A 23175-nucleotide genomic window follows, 5' to 3' on the forward strand; every position below is an offset into this window, starting at 1 on the left:
TTCTATGTGAGGCTGCTTTTCCCTCCCACAAACTACCAGATTAGACCGAAAATATTAACCGAATTCAACCCCAGTGTGGTTTCAGTGTAAATTCAAACCAAATAATGATTATACAGTGAAACAACAAAACAAAAATAGTTTTTGCACTGTAAAGGACTCTAATGTTTGGCATGTGAGCAAGCAGGCAGCCAAATCTCTCCCATCCCTTCTCCACAATACTTTGAAAAGAGGCTCTAATCTAAATTATTTCTTTGTTACATTTATATTCAATCCTTTCCTCCAGAAGCTCAAAAATAGTTTACAGAGCAAACTTTTCTCCTCCCATTGTTTTCCCACAATAACTCCCCTCTCTTTCTCTGCCTCCCTCCCTTCACCTCTCTCTCTCTCTCTCTCAGAACCATATCCATATCCACAGAGGAGAAAAAAATATATCTGAGTTGCAAAGCATAAACTTCAATGGATGTCTTCCTCAACTAAAGTCAGAAGGCCGCATTATCAATCCCTTGAAAGCATAGTTCAATTTCCCTAGAGAATTGTTATTTAGTGAGATTGTATTTCTCCTGCTGCCTCAGGAGAAATGAGAACTCCAAATTGGAAATGTAACTACAGTATCTTAGCAGTATTGATGTTTTCTTTGAGCCATTGCTTTCAGCACAGGTTCTACAGACAGAGAACTTAAGATAGTGCTCTGTCCTCCTGTTAACTTCACAACCTTCATTCTGTGAGGTAGATTAGCTAAAACAGAGTGACTATCCTAACATCACTCACTGAGCTTCTGTGGTTAAGAGTACAGTAGAATACGCGTCTTCATTATATTAGAACTGTGTGAAGTTTGTAGGCAAGATTCAGTTTGAAGGACATCCAACTGAATTTGTCCTTGGAACCATTTGAGACACTGAATAGAATCAAGGACCTCTGAATCACTTCCCAAGATTCAGTTTTAGGATCTTCTGCTCTAATACTTTTGCAATTTTCACAGATATGTGAAAATCAGATATGTGTTGCCTCACAGAGGCAACTTAATACTAAGAGCACACTGTAGTAGGGTAGCTGTACTAATAAAAAAGCCAATGGTCAGGGCATTGCAGGCCATCCTCAGTCTGTAACATGAAATGACAATAGGACAGATTCTATATTGTTTCAGCAGGATATTCTAAGCTCTATATAGAATAGAATAGAATAGAATAGAATAGAATAGAATAGAATAGAATAGAATAGAATAGAATAGAATAGAATAGAATTTTTTATTGGCCAAGTGTGATTGGACACACAAGGAATTTGTCTTGGTGCATATGCTGTCAGTGTACATAAAAGAAAAGATGCGTTCATCAAGAATCATAAGGTACAACACTTAATGATAGTCATAGGGTACAAATAAGCAATCAGGAAACAATATCAGTATAAATCATAAGGATACAAGTAACAAAATTACAGTCATATAGTCATAAGTGGAAGGAGATGGGTGGTGGGAATGATGAGAAGATTGATAATAGTGCAAATTTAGTAAATAGTTTGACAGTGTTGAGGGAATTGGGACAGTTTGGAGGCTATTGTGCTACCTCTATTATCCTCGAGGTGAAAACTATCTCAATTCAGTCTCAATTCCTATTAATCTTTGGAAATGTTTGTGTTGTTTTGTTGTCAAAAATATAGAATGAATTGGTCAGTGCTTTTTCTTAGATTTTTTTTTTTATTCCCAGTTTAGTTTCTAGGTCAAGGATTGCTTAGAGTTCTCCCATCAAAATATTCACTAACTTCAATAGTGCTTAGGTTTTCTTTTTTCTTCAAATATATCCAAGTTCAGTTAGATATTGCTTCTTTCTGTACTTTAAAAAAGGGGTAGGAGAAATATTTTTAAAAACACACAGTGAGAAACCCATAAAATTATTTAGCCAGAAATTTGCGGAATTAATGTCCTTTAAACCAGCAACCATTCCTGCTATGTTCATTATCCAGTAGAACTTCTGGTCATGAACACTTCTGACTACAACCAAATCGGGTTCTGGCCAAAAAATTCACATATTTTTTTTTCGTGGCCAATTTCCCCTTCTGGGCCATTGTTTTTGTAGGCGCCAAATTTCTAAAATTAGATTCAGGTCACAACCAAATCAGTGGTGGGTTTCACATTTTTTTACTACTGGTTCTGTGGGTGTGGCTTGGTGGGTGTGGCATAGCTTGGTGAGCATGGCTTGGTGGGCGTGGCAGGGAAAGGATACTGTGAAATCTCCATTCCCTCCCCACTCCAGGGGAAGGTTACTGCAAAATCCCCATTTCCTCCCAAGCAGCTGGGACTTGGGAGACAGAGAATAGATGGGGGTGGGGCCAGTCAGAATTTTTACTACTGGTTCTCTGAACTACTCAAAATTTCCACGACCGGTTCTCCAGAACTGGTGAGAACCTGCTGAAATCCACCTCTGAACCAAATCCAAAGTTATGGAATGAATTATAGTCATGACCATGTATCTTGCTTTTGGTATTTTGATGTTTTTTAATGGCTATTTTTTATCAAATCAGATCTTGAACTTGTTCAAGTTAATTCTTTTTCCTTTCAAATCTCAAATTTGTATTAGACTCATTTTCAATGTTACTGATGACTTCCTTGAGAAACTCAAAAAGCAGTTTCTGTAATGGATCCCAAGGGGTTCCTAAGCAGGCACCAGTTCCACATCTTAAAATATGCTTTCAGACTAACATAGTTTAATTCTTTTGTTTCTGTGAAACGAGGGAAGAATCATATCACTTCACCCTTGGATCCATCAATGTGTGTAGTGCTATAATAACTTTCTGTCAGTATTTATAGTATCATTTTTGTATAAAAGATAGCATTTTAAATTTTATAAGGTTAAAAGCAGGCATTTTCTTTTCTGGCACAATGGAGGTAGTTAATTTCTTAAATTCTGCTCAAGTCCCCAGTTTTTAGTCTAAAAGTTAAACAGCTGGATTTGTCTAAAGTTCATTCCTACAAAGACAAGTAACTGAAATTTCAAACATAATCCATCTGAAGTTGCACCTCAGCAACAACCTGGGCTAATTAGCCCTTCATCTGTATACACTTTATCAAAATAAGAGCTAATTTGTTCTAGTAGTCTTGTAGTCACGTCTATAAATAGCAGTTGGAGCAAAGCAATGTTAGTGTATAATTATTTCTTCCACCTCCTGCACCCTTCTGCTTGATATCATAGCTTTTCCCTACTCAAATAAGACAATGATATGAGGCTGCTGATGACTATTTTTATAACCAATTATTTTGCATGGTATAATAAGTATAACCCACAGTGGAACTTCCTGTCAAAATATGGATCAAAATCACAATGAATTATCAAATATTTTCAGCTTGAGTGATTATGGATACTTTTTTCCTCATGTGAATATTTTATATTTCTTGGCAGCTATGTTTTCAGTCATGTGCTCTCTATTCTTAAATCCCTTTATGTTTTATAGAGGCAAGGGATACAAATAGAAATAGGAGCGGTGGTTAATGGAAACCATCGAGCCCTTGTCATGGTCGGATCACTCTCCCCTTTGCCTTGACCTTCGAACCGCTGCACCCCGCTGCAGGGAGGCGGAACCAACAAGATGGTATCGCCCCAGGTGCCTGATGGAGCCTGATAGGTTCCAGATGGAGCTTGGGCCAATCCCCGAGGTTCTGGCTCACGCCTCAACTGGAGACCTAGTGTCCGCCTGTGATAGGGCGGCCACTGGAGCTCTGGATTGAGTCATGCCTTTGCGGCCTCTGACCCAGCGCCATTCTCATCTGGCTCCTTGGTTCACCGAGGAGCTAAGGGAGATGAAGCACTGGAAAAGATGCCTAGAGAGTAGTTGGAGGGCCAGTCTTTCTGAATCCGACTGGACACTGGTAAGATCTCACATTAAGAATTACCTAGTGGCGATAAAAGCAGCAAAATGTATTTATTTTGCTGCTGTTATTGCATCATCAGATAATCGCCCGGCCACCCTGTTTAGGTTGACCCACTCCCTGCTCCACCAGGGAGCACAGGAGGACCCCTTGGAGAGAAGAGCCGAGGATTTTGTTCAGTATCTGTATGACAAAATCACTCAGATTCGGGAAGATCTGGACTCCGACTGGGTAGATCCAGGGGGGATGACTGAGGCAGGTCTTGAGAATGTTATCTGGGATGAGTTTGATCCTGTGACTCCTGATGACATGGACAGGATTCTGGGCAGACTGAACGCGACCACATGTTTATTGGACCCGTGTCCCTCCTGGTTAGTGTTGGCTTCCTGGGAGGTAATGCGAGGCTGGCTCCAGGGGATTATAAATGCTTCATTGGACAAGGGTGTCTTCCCCGCCACCCTGAAAGAGGTGGTGGCGAGGCCTCTCCTCAAGAAGCCTTCCTTGGATCCAGCAGTATTGGCTAATTATTGTCCGGTCTCCAACCTTCGCTTCGTGGTGAAAGTTGTTGAGAGTGTGGTTGTGCAACAGCTCCCCCAGCACCTGGATGAAATGACGTATCTGGATCCATTCCAGTCAGGCTTCAGGCCTGGGTATAGCACAGAAATGGCATTGGTCACGTTGGTTAATGATCTCTGGAGGGCTCAGGACAGGGGCTGTTCCTCTATCCTGGTCTTATTAGATCTCTCAGCGGCTTTTGATACCATCGACCATGGTATCATGCTGCACCGGTTGGAAGACCTGGGGGTGAGAGGCACCGTACTATGGTGGTTCTCTTCCTTTCTCTCCGACCGGTCGCAGTCTGTGTTGGCAGGGGGGCAGAGGTCGACCCCGAGGCCCCTCATATGTGTGGTGCCACAAGGGTCGATCCTCTCGCCGCTTTTGTTCAACATTTATGTGAAGCCGCTGGGCGAGATCATCCGTGGTTTCGGGGTGAAGTACCACCAGTATGCTGATGACACTCAGCTGTACATCTCCACCCCAGAGCACCCCAACGATGCCCTTGAAGTGATGTCCCGCTGCCTGGAGGCCGTGCGGATCTGGATGGGGAGAAACAGGCTCAGGCTCAACCCATCCAAGACTGAGTGGCTATGGTTTCCGACATCCCAATATAGTCAGTTGGCGCCATCACTGACTATTGGGGGCGAATCGCTGGCCCCCACAGAGAGGGCTCGCAACTTGGGCGTCCTCCTGGATTCATGGCTGTCTTTAGAAGAGCATTTGACGGCCATGACCGGGTGGATTTTTCATCAGGTCCACCTGATTCGCCAGTTGCGCCCCTTTCTAGATTGGGATTCCTTACGCACAGTCACTCATGCCCTCATCACCTCCCGCCTGGACTATTACAACACTGTCTACATGGGGCTCTCCTTGAGGAGCACTCAGAGGCTCCAATTGGTGCAGAGTGCGGCCACGCTGGTGATTATGGGAGAGACGTGCCGTTCCCATGTAACACCTCTCCTGCGCGAGCTGCACTGACTCCCGGTGGTTTTCCGGGTGTGCTTCAAGGTTTAAATTTGTCTCTGCCAAATTGTTTAATTCAGTTTTATTCTGTTTTTAAATTTTGTATTTATGTGTTTTTATTCTGTGGCTGTTCACCACCCTGAGTCCTTCGGGAGTAGGGTGGTATACAAATCCAATAAATGAAATGAAATGAAATGAAACAGAAAGCAGATGAAATGAAACTTATTGGAGATACTGAAACCCCAGTGAGCCTTCCCTGGAAACATATGGACTTATTCAGAGGCTCTTGGACATTCTCCAAGGTATGACAGAATTTCTCTGATGCAGGATGAATTGGACAGCATTGGAGATTGTATCATCACTGTAAGACTGATTTGTATCATTACTGCAAGCCCATTACATAGTACAGTAAAGTACTATGGGAGAAGTAAAGCTACAAACATCCTTGGCCCAGGAACATGTTTCTATCTCCACCTTTTTTTCTTCAGAGACAGATTCATTTTGTTCCTCATTTATTTATTTCTTGAACACTACCATACTGAAGCTTCATGAGGGACATGTGAATAATTTAATTATTTGACTTAAGGACTGCTGCAATCAAGAATGACTATCAGCAATTACATATGTCTTTCAAAATATAATACAATATTTGAGGTATAAAGACAAAAAAAAAGCATCAAAATAAATACAATTGCCCACAAAACAAAGCATCTATAACAAATGGCATCAACTGATTCTCAGAATCTCAAATAATCTAATTTTTCATAATGTACAGACAGCTAATAATGATCAGATTTTTAGAGGTAGATGGAAGTACAGGCGCACAAGAGCAAAAGAAACACCAAACTCTCCATCCTTCTTGCTTCATAAAAGTCAGGAACTACAGGTAGATTCTCCTAGAATATCCAAGTTAAGTAGGTCAAAACCTGTTGGATAACATGGTACTCCAATGACAAGCCACGTGGGGTCTTAAAGTTCATAACTAACACAGTGCATCATATACTACAGGGACCGAGGACCTGGAACAAAGCTGTCAATGATATAACAGCAGTTATTTTGCTGTTTTTGGGACTAAGTGAAACTTCCTAGAGATATTCAAAGTGTTCAAGCAGATCATATTACAACAGTCCAGACAAATATTGGTACATAGAGCTCCAATTGTCCACCAGCCAAAGTTGGGAACAGTTTCTCCTTGTTCATCCAGCAGTAGTCATGAATCTCAAAGACAACCAAGTTGTGTACTTGCTTCAAGAGTACTAGATATGTCAACAAACCCTGAAGAAAAAAACAATACCTCCATCAACAACCTGTTTCATCCTTTCCAGTCTCTTATAATCCCCCAAACAACTGAGTCAAACAATGAATGATTTCATCATTCACAAAGTTTCAAAAAGGAAGGAGAATTCTGACTGGGAATCTCCCGTTGGAAGAAGAGGAATATGACAGAAGATAAGTAAACATACACACACAGACCTGTCTCTCCCTAAAGAGATGGGCTTCACATAATTTAACAACCAGTTCACTCCAGCACTGAAAATGTGACCATGTGCACGATCACTTTGCTCCCTTCTGCGCATGCGCTTTGCTCACGCACATGCTTGCACAAATGCACACGGCTTAAAAAATGGAGCTAAATAGGACAGCATAGCGCCAGGGTGGGTGGGGAGGCCCGGCTGCAGGTCACAACTACCGGTTCACCCGAACTGGTACAAACCGGCTGAATCCCATCCCTGCTCCCTCCCTCCCTCCCTCCCTCGCTCTTGTATCTCATGTGCCAAACTCAAATACCAACAAGAAATAACCTGAACTGGAAAACCAATCTTCTTTTAAAAATGAATAACAATTTCAGAATAATAATTCCATTGATTTCATGGGACTTTTGCTAGATGACTTAATTCATATCAGGTGCATATATTATTTCTTTACAATATTTGCTAAGTAATATAGGACAAAATATTCAGTGTACAACTTGAATCAAAGTACTGCATGTTTCAATAAATATACAAGAGCCCCAATTTCTCATAAACTCATAGCACTTTTCTGTATTCAAAATACAGTTCACGTGACAGATTTGGAAACAGCTGTCCCTATTCATTGAAGTCTTGATGTTGTAATGAATGTTACTGCTTTTTCCTTTACTCTTATGCCAAAAAACTTTGCAAGTTTATGGTACATATTCTCCCTTTTAAAATTTACATAATAGGTTGATTACACTGTAAATGCAGGAAAAAATATCTTACTAACAAGCAAATGGATGTTACATTTCTACATTGCTCTGAACAGCAATATTCATTTCAGTCAAAAACACAACTGAGAAGACTAGGACAAATATTTTATGAATGAGAAACATTTTTTGGGTGTGTGTGGAAGTATCTAGAACATTTTTTTTAAATCTTTCAAGTGAATTAAACTAGCCAGATGTTTTTACTTTCAATATGAAATTGTATAGTCTTGAGCTTTATATGAATCATTATTGATGGCTTTCTACTCAAAAAAATAAAAGATTCCAGAGCTTGCTTATAGATGTCTACACCCCAATTTTCTGCACCTTTTAAGGAATCTGATCCAAAAGAAAAGACAATGAAAGCAAATATGAACATGAAACTACCAAGTGAAATATATATGATTGCTCTACCATCCTTCTATATTAAAACAATAATATAGTGCATGATAAATTAATGAATGAACAGCAATTCATTAACAAACCTATTTGGATAAATTATTTTGCTTTTTTTTATATTTTCTTCCACTGTTTAACCAACAACCATTTCTAATCTTTCATGATGAATTATATCCTGGATTTAGTAAAAACTGATAGTTCTGTTTTTGAGTTGAATTTGAAATTTCTGAGTTGAATATAAAGAAATGAGAATCCTTTTCCTTTATGACCAACAGAGGAGAGCAGAGCAGAGCAGACAGCAGAATAGAATAGAATAGAATAGAATAGAATAGAATAGAATAGAATAGAATAGAATAGAATAGAATAGAATAGGATAACTTTATTGTCACTTTGAATGTCACACTAATTGGCATACATTAAAATGAAATTTTGTTGCATACAGCTCTCAAAGGGTCACCACCTCCTATATACATTACATAAACATGACAAAATAAATAAATACAAAATTACACATATACCCACATATATTATATGATATAACATAAAGTCAGTATGACTCTTCCATTCACAAAATTACAAATCCCAAATGCTAATGGCATAAAATAGCAGAAGTATTTTTTTTTTTTTTTTTGCTTACCTAAACTGTATAAATAAATTCCTTCAAGACAAGTTTCATTCCTGGAGATTACCTCGACACATTCATGTAGTTTCCTTTGAAACAATATGTATCGCCATTGACTTCCTCTGATTTCCAAGGATTAGCATTTACCTGCTATGCCTTTTCAAGCAATGAAACATTAATCTTTGCATCTCAGACAGTTGTGGGTTGCTACCGGTTTGCCGTGGTTCAGGCAAACTGGTAGAAGCGGCAGCGGGAGGCTCCGCCCACCTGCCTGGATGTCGTCAAATACGCTCTGCGGATGCACAGAAGTGGTGCGCAAGTGAGCAAAGTGAGGGCACGCACGCAAGTGAACCGGTAGCAAAGGTAAGTGAAACCCACCACTGATCTTAGAGGAAACATACTAGAGAGTAAAGGGATGATGAAGGTCTTAATGGAAGTGTTCTAATCTTGTGGAATTGATGAGTGCACAGGAAGTGAAGCTGTAGGTTTCATATATGGATGAAAAAAAAGCTAAAATGTATGTTGAAAAGTATGAACTGCCATCGCTTAGGTTGTTGTGGATGTGTATGACAGTAAGAATCCATTAGTGGCGATAGCTGCAAATTATGCTGCGGTACACAATGTGGATAGAAGTAAAAAAAAAAAACTTCAGAGAGACATGAGGTTGGGGAAAAATTGTGTAATATGCGGATTAAATGTGATCTGAGGTTGAAATGGAATTGTTTTAGAAGATGCTAATGGCTGAATGGGATTTTTTAAAAATATGAACAAGTATTTGGGCTATTTGTAGACCTAAGAATGAATGAAAATGGCGAGAGGAAAAATACATACAGCAAAATAGAATAATTATGCAAAGAAAAAAAATATATAATATGTATTTTGAGAAAAATACGATTACAGAAATGAAAACAGTGAATGAAACTTTGGTTATGGTGAAAGCCTTGTGGTTTGCAAGAATGGTTCACAGATATAAAGAGATATGGAAAAGAGTAGTGAATAGGGTTATTGGAAACTCGATTTAGGTATATTTCCTTTTATGTTTTTTTAACTAATGAATTTTATTTTATTCACTTACTATTACTCTTTTTTTGCATTTGGCATAACACAAATTGGTATGTATGTTTATATCTGGAAAAAGATTAGAGAAGGCTTCCATCTTCAATAGACCAGTTCCAAGGAAATTTCACATGCACTTTTTGCTATTTTGAGAAGGGCTGCCAAATGTATAATGAAAAGTGAAATCTATTTTAATTTATTTATTTTTATTTTATTTTATTATTTTTATTTTATTTTATTATTTTATTTTTATTTTGCTCTTTCTTAGTATACAGCTTTCACATTATTTTTTTACATTACTATTAGAAGCACCACTGCTGCAATTATTCTGATTTTTGTTTTAACTGCAATGTCTCCATCTTTTAGAGTCAAGGTTAGTTTGTCATTTCCTTCTTCCCTAAAATTAATTAATTAATAATTAATCTATATTATACTAATATACTGTATATTATACTAACTGACAGTATATAATATACAACAGTATATTATACTGTTGATTTTACCTACCCTTGAGTACTTCACATTTTGCCATCATTTGTAAGTCCACTACACATGCAAGTTGACTTCACTTTTGTTTCCTTTTATTTAACATGAAACCATATTTTTTCACTTTTGTAATGTATTTTCTTCTGCTAAAATGCTGTTGTGTACATAAGTTATACTACTAATGTTTCATTCTGTAATTTTTATTCCATCTAATCATCTCTTCTAATTTAATTAATTAATTAAATTAAATTTAATATTTAAATTTATATACTGCCCTTCTCCCAAAGGACTCAGGCCGGTGAACAGCCAGAAATAAAAAAAAACATCAAATACAAAATTTAAAAACAATTTAAAAATATATTAAACAATTTGGCCCAACAGTTAAAATCCCCCATTTAAAGATTCAAATTAAAATTACACAATTGGAGAGATCAGGCCAGCCTGGCTTGATGAAATAAAAAAATTTTGAGGGCCTGATGGAAAGTATGTAAGTCTGGAATCGTCCGTATCTCCGGGGGGAGCTCGTTCCATAGGGCAGGTGCTCCCACAGAGAAAGCTCTCCCCCTGGGGGCCGCCAGTCGACATTGTTTGGCCGACGGCACCCGGAGGAGCCCCTCTCTGTGGGAGCGTACTGGTCGGTGGAAGGCTCTCGGTGGCAGAAGGCGGTCCCATAAATATCCAGGCCCTAAGCCATGGAGCGCTCTAAAGGTGGTAACCAATACCTTGAATCGCACCCGGAGGACCACCAGGAGCCAGTGCAGCTCATGCAGGAGAGGTGTTACATAGGAGCGCCATGACACTCCCATAATCACCCGCGTGGCCACGTTCTGGACCAGTTGGAGCTTCCAGGTGCTCTTCAAGGGGAGCCCCATGTAGAGAGCATTACAGTAGTTCAGGCGGGAAGTGACAAGGGCATGAGTGACCGTGTGCAAGGAGTCCCAATCCAGAAAAGGACTCAACTGGCAAATCAGGCAAACCTGATAAAAAGCCCCCCTGACCACGGCCATCACATGTTCTTCTAAAGACAGCCATGCATCCAGGAGGACACCCAAGTTATGAGCCCTCTCCGTGGGGACCAACGACTCGCCCTCAATAGTCAGAGATGGCACCAACTGACTATATCGGGACGCCGGGAGCCACAGCCACTAATTTGACCACTGTTTAATTTGTTGTGCAAATTAAATACAAATGGGCAAAAATATACTCTCCTGTCTTGCTCCACTCTTTATTCGGACCCATTCTATTTTTCCAAATTCAACTTAGAGTAGCTTTTTAGTCATTATACAGATTCTCCAGAAAAACAATTTTGTGTTCTGAAAAACATTGATCTTTTTTTAAAAAAATTATTATTATAAATGATTAAGTCTGTGTCAATTCTTAGCAACCACATAAATAGAAAACTATTACCTTTAATCCCAAAGGTGCTTTTTCAAGAGGCAACTGGATTTTCTGGTTTTTCTTTGAAGATGTTTTGCTTCTTATCCAAGAAGCTTTTCCAAACTCTTCTTCAGAGCTGGCAAAGTTTCTTGGATGAGAAGTGAAATGTCTTCAAAGAACTAGAAAGTCCAGTTGCCTCTTGAAAAAGCACCTTTGGGACAACCATGACCTGGATGACTGAGAAACTCTATAGATACTAACCTTAATGTATTTTATATTCTGGCAAAATCTAGAGATCTTTCTATAGTCAACGAAGTGCTTATTTGTTGTATTTACTTTCTCTCTCCATTATCCATTTTACATTAACATCTAAACTCATCTTTCTCTATCTTTTCTGAAACCTCCCTGTTTGGTATTTCTCTTTCCATGCATGGATCTATCTTTCTTTGTTACAATGGTAAACTAGACTTTACTTGCATGAGGAATTGGTGCAATACTTCAGTAATTTGGTCATTGTCTTGAATCTCTTTTATTCAAGATAAGCATCTTTTTAAATTTCTAGAAAACACATTTTTTTCTTTGCTCCTCTTGATTAAGAGAGCTATCAGGACCCAGGAAGCATGCATTCTTTGTTCTTATGCCTGTCTTTTGGAATTATATCCTTCTTTCCCACCCTGATGATATTCAGTCTTTAAACATTTGTTCATTCTGCCAGATCTTGGTTTAAGGTAGTTATGGAATCCTGGTTAGTTGTGTATTTGTGGCATCTAGAGTGTGGTTTATCTGGATCTTGATTTTTTTCTTTTGTGAATATTGTTTTTCCTTTTTTTAAAAAAAATATATAAGGAGCCCAGAATCATTCTTGTGTTAGGTGGCCTCCTAAATAAGTACCGTATTTTTTGGAGTATAAGATGCACCTTCCCCCCCCCAAAAAAAGAGGATGAAAATCTGGGTGCGTCTTATACTCTGAATATAGCTCCGCCCAGCCTCTCAAGCAGAGGTTTCAGAGGCTGAAAAAAGCCTCAGAAATGAAGCTTCAGGAAAAAAAACCTCAGAAATAAAGCTTCAGAAAAAAAAGCCTCAGAAATGAAGCTTCAGAAAAAAAGCCTCCAAAACAGAGCTTTAGAAAAAAAGCTTATTTTCCCCCTGAAGCTCTGTTTTAGAGGCTTTCAGAGGCAGATTTTTTTTTTCTGAAATGGAGTTTCAGAAGTTTCAGAGGCTGAAAAAAAAGTAAGGCACGGAGCTCACAACCAATGAACCTGTTGCTAAAATTCACCTCTGGGAACAGCTGATTGGGGGTATTCTGGGAGGCCGATCCATCCACCAATCAGCTTTTTTCTTATTTTCCTCCCCAAAAACTAAGGTGCGTCTTATACTCCAAAAAATATGGTAAGTCTATAAATAAATATTGTTTGACATAGCACTTTAACTCATCTTATCCCCTGCAGGGAAGTATGTTTAGTCAACACCTATCTAAGAAGTGACAGCAGAAACTGTTTCTGTTGGAAAACATGCTAGAAAGATATCTCATTGTCTATGGAGGAACAAGGAAGAGAAATAGTGCTTTGAACAGTTATCAGATACATACAAGTAAATAGAAAGGAAATATTTTAAATGTATATGTAATACACAATTTAAGTCTTAAAAACAAATAATAATATTGAAACCAGATTGAATACTCTGCTTGACAACAAAAATATTTGCTCTGTAGTTCACAAAGCTGCTATTATAGAGGACTGAAAACCTTAGAAATAATTCAATTTGACCTCATTAGAGCTAAGTACCACAATGTTATCATACATTTTGTGCTTGGAATCAGGACTAGTTACTGTTGAAGTTTATCCAAGTCTGTGCCAATTCAAATTCTGGTTAAAACTGCTTCCTATGGAGACATCTTTGGCATCCCCAATCCCCAATGATAATTTTGTAGCCTTCTGGAAGATAGAGGTACTTGCATATCTAGATATTATGGCCCCTCAGACCAATATTTGCTTCAGAGAGCCAATTTTAAATTAAAACAATGGATTCTTGGTCTTGATTTCCAGAAAGATTGGGACACCTCTCATACTGAAAAAGTGGTTTATTTGCTTTTCCCCTGCCAATTATCTTTCAAACAATTTGGCCATCCTGCATAAACTTTTATTTTATTTATTTATTTGTCAAGTACGTATTAGATAATATATATTATAAGCATGAACTGAATACATAAAATGAATACAAATAAAGGGAACATTAGGACAGGGACAGTAGGCATGCTGGTGCTCTTATGCGCACCCCTTACAGACCTTTTAGGAATGGGGTGAGGTCAACAGTAGATAGTCTTAGGTTAAAATTTTGGGGGGTTTGGAATGAAACCACAGAGTCAGGTAGTGCATTCCAGGAGTTAACAACTCTGTTGCTGAAGTCATATTTTCTGCAATCAAGTTTGGAGTGGTTCACTTTATGTTTGTATTGGGTGCTCATGTATTGTTGTGCTTGAAGCTGAAGTAGTCATTGACAGGTAGGACATTGTAGCAGATAATTTTATGAGCCATGCTTAGGTCATACTGAAGGTGGTGTAGTTCTACGTTTTCTAAGCCTAGAATTTCAAGTCTGGTGGCTTTACAACTCTTAATGCCTTTTTGGCGATGTTGTTAGACTGGGACTTGGGAACTTTGTGTTCTGATTCTTTTTGCCAATGTGTAAGACAGAGCATTTGTTTGTTGAGATTTGGAGTTGCCAATTGTTTGACCATTCCGACACAAAGTCAAGGTTTTCTGCCAGATCTTGGTTTTCTTCTTCAAGAAAATCAAGAAAAGAAGAAGGCTGTCCTTCTTGGCAAAAGTTAATGCTTTGCTTTCCATGATTTGAAAATAGAGATTGGAAAAATATTTCATCATAAGGTAATCTTTAGCCCAATCCAGAAAGAGGGAGTTACTGAATGAATTCATCATGTTCTATTGTAATATTACACTTTGAGTTTTGACTTAATAATTCTTCTGCTTACTAACCATTATGGTAGGTCAGAGACAAATGTAACTTTTCTACTAATTGGCTTGTCATTTCAGATTTCTAGAAAAGCTTGATAAATTCTGCTCAATTGCTATTACTGCACAGCTCTGTAATAGCTCTGATTTTCTAATCTAAAAATAGGAACATTTGAAATAATCTTCACTATGACTGAAATTTAATTTATAATTATATATTTGATTCTTTTCCTTGATTCTGTTAAGTGAAACCTAAAATAGTAAGGGAATTTTTTTCCCTTACCATAATTCATTATCTTGTTGACAACTTTAAAGCTCAGCTATTATTTTAAACACAGAGTTCAACTTGTATGGAGATCTTGTTATAGTTTTCATTCCAAATCTACATTGAACCTTCATAATTATTATAATTCTACATATAGATATTGTATTTAAGGAAGTGATTTTTAATGAATAGGAATAGTCTGAGAAAAGGAATAATTCATACTAGCATAATTTAAGTAGAATATATTTAGAGACACTCTCCTATTGGACCAGGATTTCTGTATTATAATAAATCAGCCGATAAGGGAGAGCAACCATGGTAATGAATAGACAGCATAATGATAAAGAAGCGTGCATAGTTATCAGAACAAATTTCATATATGCAGCATGCAAGTGATCCCTGCAGAACTATATAGAAGGAAATCAATATCTTATTGAAAAAAGTATTAGCAAAGGGATTTATAACATCAAGTATTTAACATTTTCTATAGTACAATAATCCAAGTATTTCAGTGTTCCACATACTTTCAGCAATTAGTAAAGGACTGATACCACCTCTGGGGAGTCTGTAGTCTTAACTAGCACATCTGTATTAGAATGTATTTCTCAGTATGAGCAAATTCCTATTAAAAACCTTTACCTCATATGCACAGAGTTATATAAGAGTGCTAACTTCTTTAATAAAGGAAAGGCATTAAAATATATTAAAGAAATACAATAACTAGTCATCTTAGGTTCTTACGCTTTGTATAGTATTCCATAAGGGAAGATATTGGAGATAATTGAGAACACATTAAATCAGCAAAAGGATGCTGAACATCCACCTACTCGTCGCCAAAGTACCTTTCTATGGAATTATTTCACATTTAGCAGGATTTGTTTTTTTAAAGAATGACAAAACCATGGAATTGTGATAGATAATTCTATGGAATTATAAGTAGCAAAATTATACTTAGTGCTTTTCGAAGAACCACTTGCTTTTGTAATATGTCATCAACATCTAGGTAATATTAAGAGCGGGTGAGACTACAGAAATGTTATTTTGTTATCTGGGATGATAATGGTAACAAGGCTGTAGGATTTGTACTGAAAAGACATGAGATTTTCTATTTTTCTTCTACTATCTATTGATAAATCTGATTTCTACCCATATAGGAAAGCCCTAATTAATAATGTCTGCCACCTTTTTAGTATGGCTTAGCTGAAGGAAACTAAACATCAGATTTCATAGGCATTCTAGAAACTTCAAACTTAATTTTCTAAATATAATTAGAACAGGAAGAAAATTACCGCCATGTTCACTTCCTATAGTAGCAAGTGTTTTTTAAAAGCACAGCAAGAAATTGGCTTCAGTTGAAAAAAGTATAGATTTATTCAAACATAGTATGTGTATATTTGTGTGTGGGTGAGTGTCAAGTAGTATTTTCAAATAAGAAGATAGAATTATTAATGTCTTATTATAGAATGACACTAGAATAGTAAATAAAGAAAAAGGAAATCTGGAGTACTGGGATTGGAAATATCTTTTGGCAGTTTTCTTTACGATATAGTCTTCCTTCTTAATTTAATGTTTAAAACTGCATTCTTAAATTGATCCTGCTATGCAGAACCAAATACACTATTTGGGAACTTTCACCTCAAGAGACTGGTGGAAAAAATAAATCAGTGCACAAGTATACTAAAAAAAAAAAGCACAGAGATAAAGGAAGCATCTCAGCAAATTATTATTCTGAGCAGGTTTCAAACCATGGATATTCAGTACATCAAGCAAATGTTCTAATCGCCAAGAAGGTCCTATAACAGGATGACCAGAAGAGACCATCTTGACGAAAGCTGGGAGAATGAAGACGCGGTAATCAATCGAGTTTCAGATCTGACGAGCCTGAGACCCCAACCTTCAAAGCACTTCATTTTAAAAGGAACATACTCTTTTCAATTCTTTTCCATCTGTTTTTGTCTTGTCTGCATAGAAACTTTGAACAAGAAGCTGCCAACAGTTTAGCTAGATGAGAATAAGATCTGCATGCTTGATAAGGAATGCTGAAAGAAGATCCCACACAGAAACTATAGCTGGATACACAGGATGGGGTTAGAACAGTACCTAGAACTTGTTCAGCTTGGGCTGTAAGCAGGGGTGGGTTCTACTTCCTTTACTACCGGTTTGCAATGGGGCTGCACGTGCACGGTCGCTTCGCTCTTGTGCACATGCGCACTTCTGATACAGAGGTGGGTTTCAGCAGGTTCTGACCAGTTCTGGAGAACCGGTAGTGGAAATTTTGAGTAGTTCAGAGAACCAGTAAATACCACCTCTGACTGGACCCGCCCCCATCTATTCTCTGCCTCCTGAGTCCCAGCTGATCAGGAGGGAATAGGGATTTTGCAGTATCCTTCCCCTGGAGTAGGGAGGAAATGGAGATTTTGCAGTATCCTTCCCCTGGAGTGGGGTGGGAATGGAGATTTTACAGTATCCTTCCCTTGCCACACCCACCAAGCCATGCCACACCCACCATGCCACACCCACAGAACCGGTAGTAAAAAAATTTGAAACCCACCACTGATGCTATATTGATAAGAAATTTGTAACCAATCATTCTACTGCTGTTTTGAATTTTCTGTATCCTCAGGCATAAAAATAGAATGCCAGTCTTGCTCAGGGGAACCCACAGCTCCTTTGTTAGTCAATGGAGAGCTCTTTTGCTTTTGATCAGAAATAAAGTGACCAATTTCAACTTTCCTCGACCATGCATTATTGATTGGCCCCTACGCTGCGTAAATGAACCACAGATTGGCTCTTGGCCATCAGATCCAGAACAAAGCAATGTGCAGAAGGCAATCAGATCATCAGCATAAGCCCACAAATACTATTTCCAGTTCAGAGGAGGGAAAAAAATGGATGGAATTTGCATTCACAATGGGCATGAGGTACGTAGAAGATGGCATAGAAGGATCCTGTTGTCCAGACTCTATTGGTAGCCCATACTCATGATCGAGCAACTCAGCAAATGCAAATATAACCTTAGACTCCAGAATATTTATTTATTAAATTTATTTGCCACCCATCTCACTGCCAGGAGAATAATAACAACACAAGACTGTGGTCAGTTGAGCATTAGGAACCAGGTCATGAGGTTCCAAATGCACTGCTATCCTTCCCAGAGACATAGATTAAATGCTAAGCAATATCTGTCTGTCTGTCTAGTTATCCAGGTATCTAGCTGCCTAGCTATTTAGAATCTAGCTAACTATCTTCACTGTAATTTTTAGAAAGGTACTCTTGGTTTACAATCAATTAATGACTCATTCATTGTATCAGTGTAACATCACAAGTACTTAGTGCAGTATGCATTGCATATCAAAGTGGTTATAAGTGGCAGAGATTTTTGATTTTGAAATAGTGCTTTAGGCTTAGTTAGCTCTCTTGGGAAAGACCAAAGGAACAATAACTGATTTAATGAGCCATTCACAGTTTCACTGTGTAGAGAAGCAAAAATAAATGAAGGGAATGCATTACATTTATAACTCCTTCCCTAGGGTGTCCTCTTTTTTAAAGCTAAACTATTGTAACCCTAATTTCAATATGGATTGATAAATTACATCAGATATATCACAGCAGAAGTCTATAACAGGTGCTATGAAAATCTGATCAGTTTTAAGCTGCTGATTTACAAGTCAAGAAGACACTTGCATTTAATTAAAGTTTCTATTGCTTTATTAATTTACTTGAGAGCAAGTCCTGATAATAAAGTTTTATTCAGCTATCACCCTTTTTTGGAGCTTTGGTAGACCTAAGATGGGATCAGAATATTGTTCTGATCATCATCATCATCATCATCATCATCATCATCATCATCATCATCATCATTTTAGCCATTGTCTATGCACTGCAGGATGAAGGCCTCTTCCATATGCTTCCAACCTATCTGGTCCTGAGCTTTCTTTTACCAATCTTGTTTTAAGTCTCTTTTGTGAATGCTTTTTATCAAGTGGGATCCATTCTATGACTGCCTTGGTCCACCTGCTATAAGTTCTTGCTATGTGACCAGCCCATTTCCATTTCCATTCTTTTACTTTCTTGATAATATTGTATACTTTTGTTTCTTCTCTAATCCATGTGCAGATTTCTCTATCATACATAATCCACTAATTTTCTCTATGATATCAAACTTTATAGCCAATACTACCTTTTTCTGCCACAACACGTGGGACAGAGCTCTAATATTCATAATAATAATACAATCACCTACTATTTAATGGCTTATGTTCCAAGAGGCTGTCTTTAAGTCTGTTTTATTCACAAGTCCACAAGCATAAGAAATATGCAAAATGCAGTTCATTCCTTATATGGATGGTGGTCCATTGGACTTTGGGTGTTGGCAGGAGGGAGTATTGGGTGGGGGAAGAAGAGTGGGAGAGGGTTGGGGGTAGTTGGTTTCTGGCATGCCATATTGTAGTGTGCTGAAAACTGGCTCTTTCCTGCATTTTCACAATTTCCTTTCCCACTTCTCCCACTACCATGCAAGATTCTCTGGGCCCATCAAATCTTGCTGTGATGCTGCCGTTTGTGTGTGTGTGAACTGTGCTGCACCTGGTCACCACTCCAGCCAAGATTCCCAGGGGTCTGGAGAGGATAGGACAGGGTTGGTTTCAGCATACTGCCTATGTATGTGGTGGACCAAAGACTGGCTTTTTTCTGGGTTTCATTTTCTGGATGCAAACAGGTTTGTTTGTATTAGCAAAAGTTTGCAACTTGAAAGTTCATTAGTAGAATAATGTCTGTAATTAAAAAATCCCAGTGAATATGGTAAGTGTAGAAGTTTCCAGTTGATTTGTATGCTAACTGTAACATTATTAAGTTTCCCACACATACACATACTGTTAGATAAGGGGCGTGAATAGAAGAGACGGGACGCCATAGTCCGTTCAGCACTTTATTTCCAGCCGCGATCAGGAACAAGAGAGAGGCAGGCTGCCGGAGCTCTCTTTTTAAAGAGCCCCAATAGTCTTGCCGGCCACTGACAGCGGTTTATTTTTTCCTGCAGCTAGATTAGCCAATGGGCATGCAGATGGGTGCTCCGTATGTCGTACGTAACACCTACAGTATACAAAATAGTTAGCCAGGTGCAGACAATTCCATAGGTGAGCAACTACTCAGAGCCTTCTAAACTTTCAGTTTGTGACTTTTCTGTCTATTTTAAGTAACTAGTAGTGCTTCTAGGCAGTTCTTCAAGCATGTAAAAATAAAGACAAATCACTCCCACAAAGGCTATTAAAAAGATAGTAGTTTCAATTGTTAAAAAAAAAAATCACTATTAAGAAATAATCTATTGAAATCAAGGTAAGATCGGAAAAACGTCATCAGAACTTTCCAAAAACTGATGATATCTGTGAAAAAGAACCAACTGTCATTACTACTAGAAGTTTAGATGATGCTGGAGTAGTGGTTAAACTGGTCCATAGAAAAGAATTGCTTATATAAGAGTGATCTTTATGGGACATTTGTCAAAAGCAATTTTCCCCCATTGTCTTCCCAAAAGACTTTATCTAAAATATGGAAAATAACACTTTGATAATCTTGAAATGTTTTTGAAGAAATTGCTTTGGACTACAATACAATACAATTTATTATTACACTTAGAACAAATAAAAGCACTCAGTATATATACACTTAAAACATCTAGTATAAAGTGATAAATAACTACTAAAATCTATACTAAAATCCAGTGTCAATTATACATGGTCTGACTATACGATAGTTGCAATCCCTAAACTGTGTGGATTGATGAAACATGAATTGAGTTGTTGGGACAGCCAAATACATTTGAAAAAGTGCCAACTGACAAGCACAATGGTGGCTCTATTATGTCTTGGAGTTGTGTCAATATCATATATCAGCCAATATCATAGGAACTATTGAGTAGATGAAAGGAAGAATGAATCCAACTAAATATTTAAAGTTCATAGAAATTAGCCCAACATACAGAACCCCAAAATCACAAACTAAATTCATGTCAGAACTGATTTTGTGGTCAACACCTAGCCAATATGTTTGGGGATTGAGTTAAGTAGGGTCAGACTTGCTAGAATATGGATCAGAGACAACCAAGAACTACTAGATTTGTAGAAAAGATATGTAGGTTGATTCACATTTCGAAGGAAGACAATGGCAAACCATTTTAATTGTTTCCATGCTGTGCCTATGAAATCATTAGCACTCTAATCTGACTTGCTAAGTGCCATTATTATTATTATTATTATTATTATTATTATTATTATTATTCTCAGATTCCCAAATTCAAGATACATGACCCAAATTCTTGCCTAGCACCTTTTTTTAGCATATACATAGCTGATAAATCTCACCCAGACTTGTTTGGGTCAAAAAGCTATAGATGCACTGAATTAGGTTTTGTGTGATGTGTAGCTTTTCTTAGGTGTTTACATTCTCTTGATTTTTCAGATCTAACTTTTTGTGCTGCTGTCAAATGAGCCCACAGAAATACAGTATATATAAAATTATTATTTTGTGTTTGGCCGCAAATGATAAGTTGGGATGGTGTATGGGTATAATATGCACTGGTATACACACACAGTAAAATAGATGATTAACTTCAAATATTTTTGAAATTTTCATTTAAATCACAAAGATTTTTTTAAAAAAACTGAAAACACTAACGAGTCATTTTTGATCTAAATGAATGGTGGCTACAGTGGTTTGAGTCCTCCTTTACAATTATTGAATTTGACAGGTAAAGATCTCTGTAGACTACCCTGACTTGTTCCACTATCTTCTTTCTTTTGAGTATATATCAGCAATTGAATTAGACACAATTTTCCCAAACTTGTATGTTGATTGGAACAACACTGTTCAAACAAGATTTTTTTTAAAAAACCTTTTTAAAATGATGCTGACCTCATTTCCCATTTCCTACTTCTCAAGATAGAAATTATTCAGGCAGGAAGTGGTGATTTATCATTTCCAACATAGTGACTAGTAAGCCAAAAAAATAAAAAAATAAAAATAACAGCATAAAGTATGGCAACTTTTGCTTGTCAAGATTAGGATTATCAGCAAATTATAAATCTGCTGTTGGTTAGTGAACCAATGCATTGCTTAAGTATAGTCAGCATGGTTTGTCAAGAGTTTACTCATCAGCCAATCGCAATAATCTGAATAACAGCCCCAGGGATTCATCGTCTACCTGCATCCAGGAAAAGTAGGCACAAGAGAGACCTGGTTAAAGGACCTCTAAAGTCCAAAAGCAGAGTCAGTCAGGCATGAAACATGAATAACGCCAGAGGCAGACATGGACTATAACAGATGTTTCCTTCTGATTGGGAATGCTCTGTGAATCCTCCAAGCATCAAACTCCATATTGTCCCATTTGGGTTTCATTCAGAAATAACTGGGTGAGTTAGATCATGAAGTACAACTGCCAAATACTACTCAGTGTGACTTTAGATAGGGCCACAAGCAAGACCATCCTTCCTACTCCCAGTCTTCTTTCTAGTTAAATCTCAGTGTCATTGGATGCTCAAAGGTATTTTGGGGCCTTCTTTAGAGCAGTGCTTAAGAAACCACACTTTTCACACTTACATCCTTCCATGATTGAAGGGAGATAGGAGAGAATACAATTTCAGCAACTACTTGTCAAAGCACAAACTGAAGACACTTTATTTGTCTACCTTTATATTCAAGACAGCTAGACTATAGAGCAGCAATTTGCCCCTTGGACAAATGATTGGTTTCTTGAATTATCTCCAATAGCAAGCGTTAGCTTTTCCATTCTTATTTTTATAACCTTTCCAAATTTGTAATTCAAAATATATGCCTTCTTTCTGTCATTTTTTTTCAGGGTGCAGCTTTCCCATCTGTACTTCACCATTGAAAAGGCCATTGATCCTTGATGTCATTTTTAACTCATTCATTATAAAACGACAGATTTCAGTTGAAAGAAGTGGTGTATTATTGATAAGCTGCCACCAATGAAGACAGCTTTGTCAAAAGTAAGTTTGGCATTAACAGGCAACTTACTAAATGTTTTGACTTAGCCTGACTACTAATGTAAATGTGTATTTTGAACTTAATTTGTTTCATTTGCATAACCCTTTTGATATAGCTCAGAATTACATTAGCTTTATGTATACTGTTATATCACCAGAATATTTCATTGTATTTTTAGTTGTTGGTTTACTTATTGCATACTTTATTATAAGCTATAATGGAGAATATATCAAGATTGCTATCTTTTAACCATGAAATAAATAAATATATAATTTATTTATTTCATGGTTAAAATATAGCGATCTTGGTGTTTGCTGAGCTTGGTGTCTTCCCTTCAAGATAGACCAGACTTAAACAAAATCGATGTAGGCCAATACTTCTTTTAATGTAATGGAGTTGAATCTT

General features: G+C 37.5%; 1 long non-coding RNA gene across 1 annotated transcript in view; it reads left to right on the forward strand.

Moving 5' to 3' along the window:
- LOC117661952 (uncharacterized) overlaps positions 1-23175 on the forward strand; it is a 103043-nt gene that overhangs the window by 76893 nt on the left and 2975 nt on the right. The window contains exon 4 of the long non-coding RNA XR_004590179.2: positions 22622-22772. This is a non-coding gene — a long non-coding RNA (uncharacterized LOC117661952). The remainder of the gene's footprint in view (positions 1-22621; positions 22773-23175) is intronic.

Source organism: Pantherophis guttatus, chromosome 2, assembly GCF_059756535.1.
Source record: "Pantherophis guttatus breed Tessera chromosome 2, ASM5975653v1, whole genome shotgun sequence".
In the NCBI taxonomy this organism is placed as follows: domain Eukaryota; kingdom Metazoa; phylum Chordata; class Lepidosauria; order Squamata; family Colubridae; genus Pantherophis; species Pantherophis guttatus.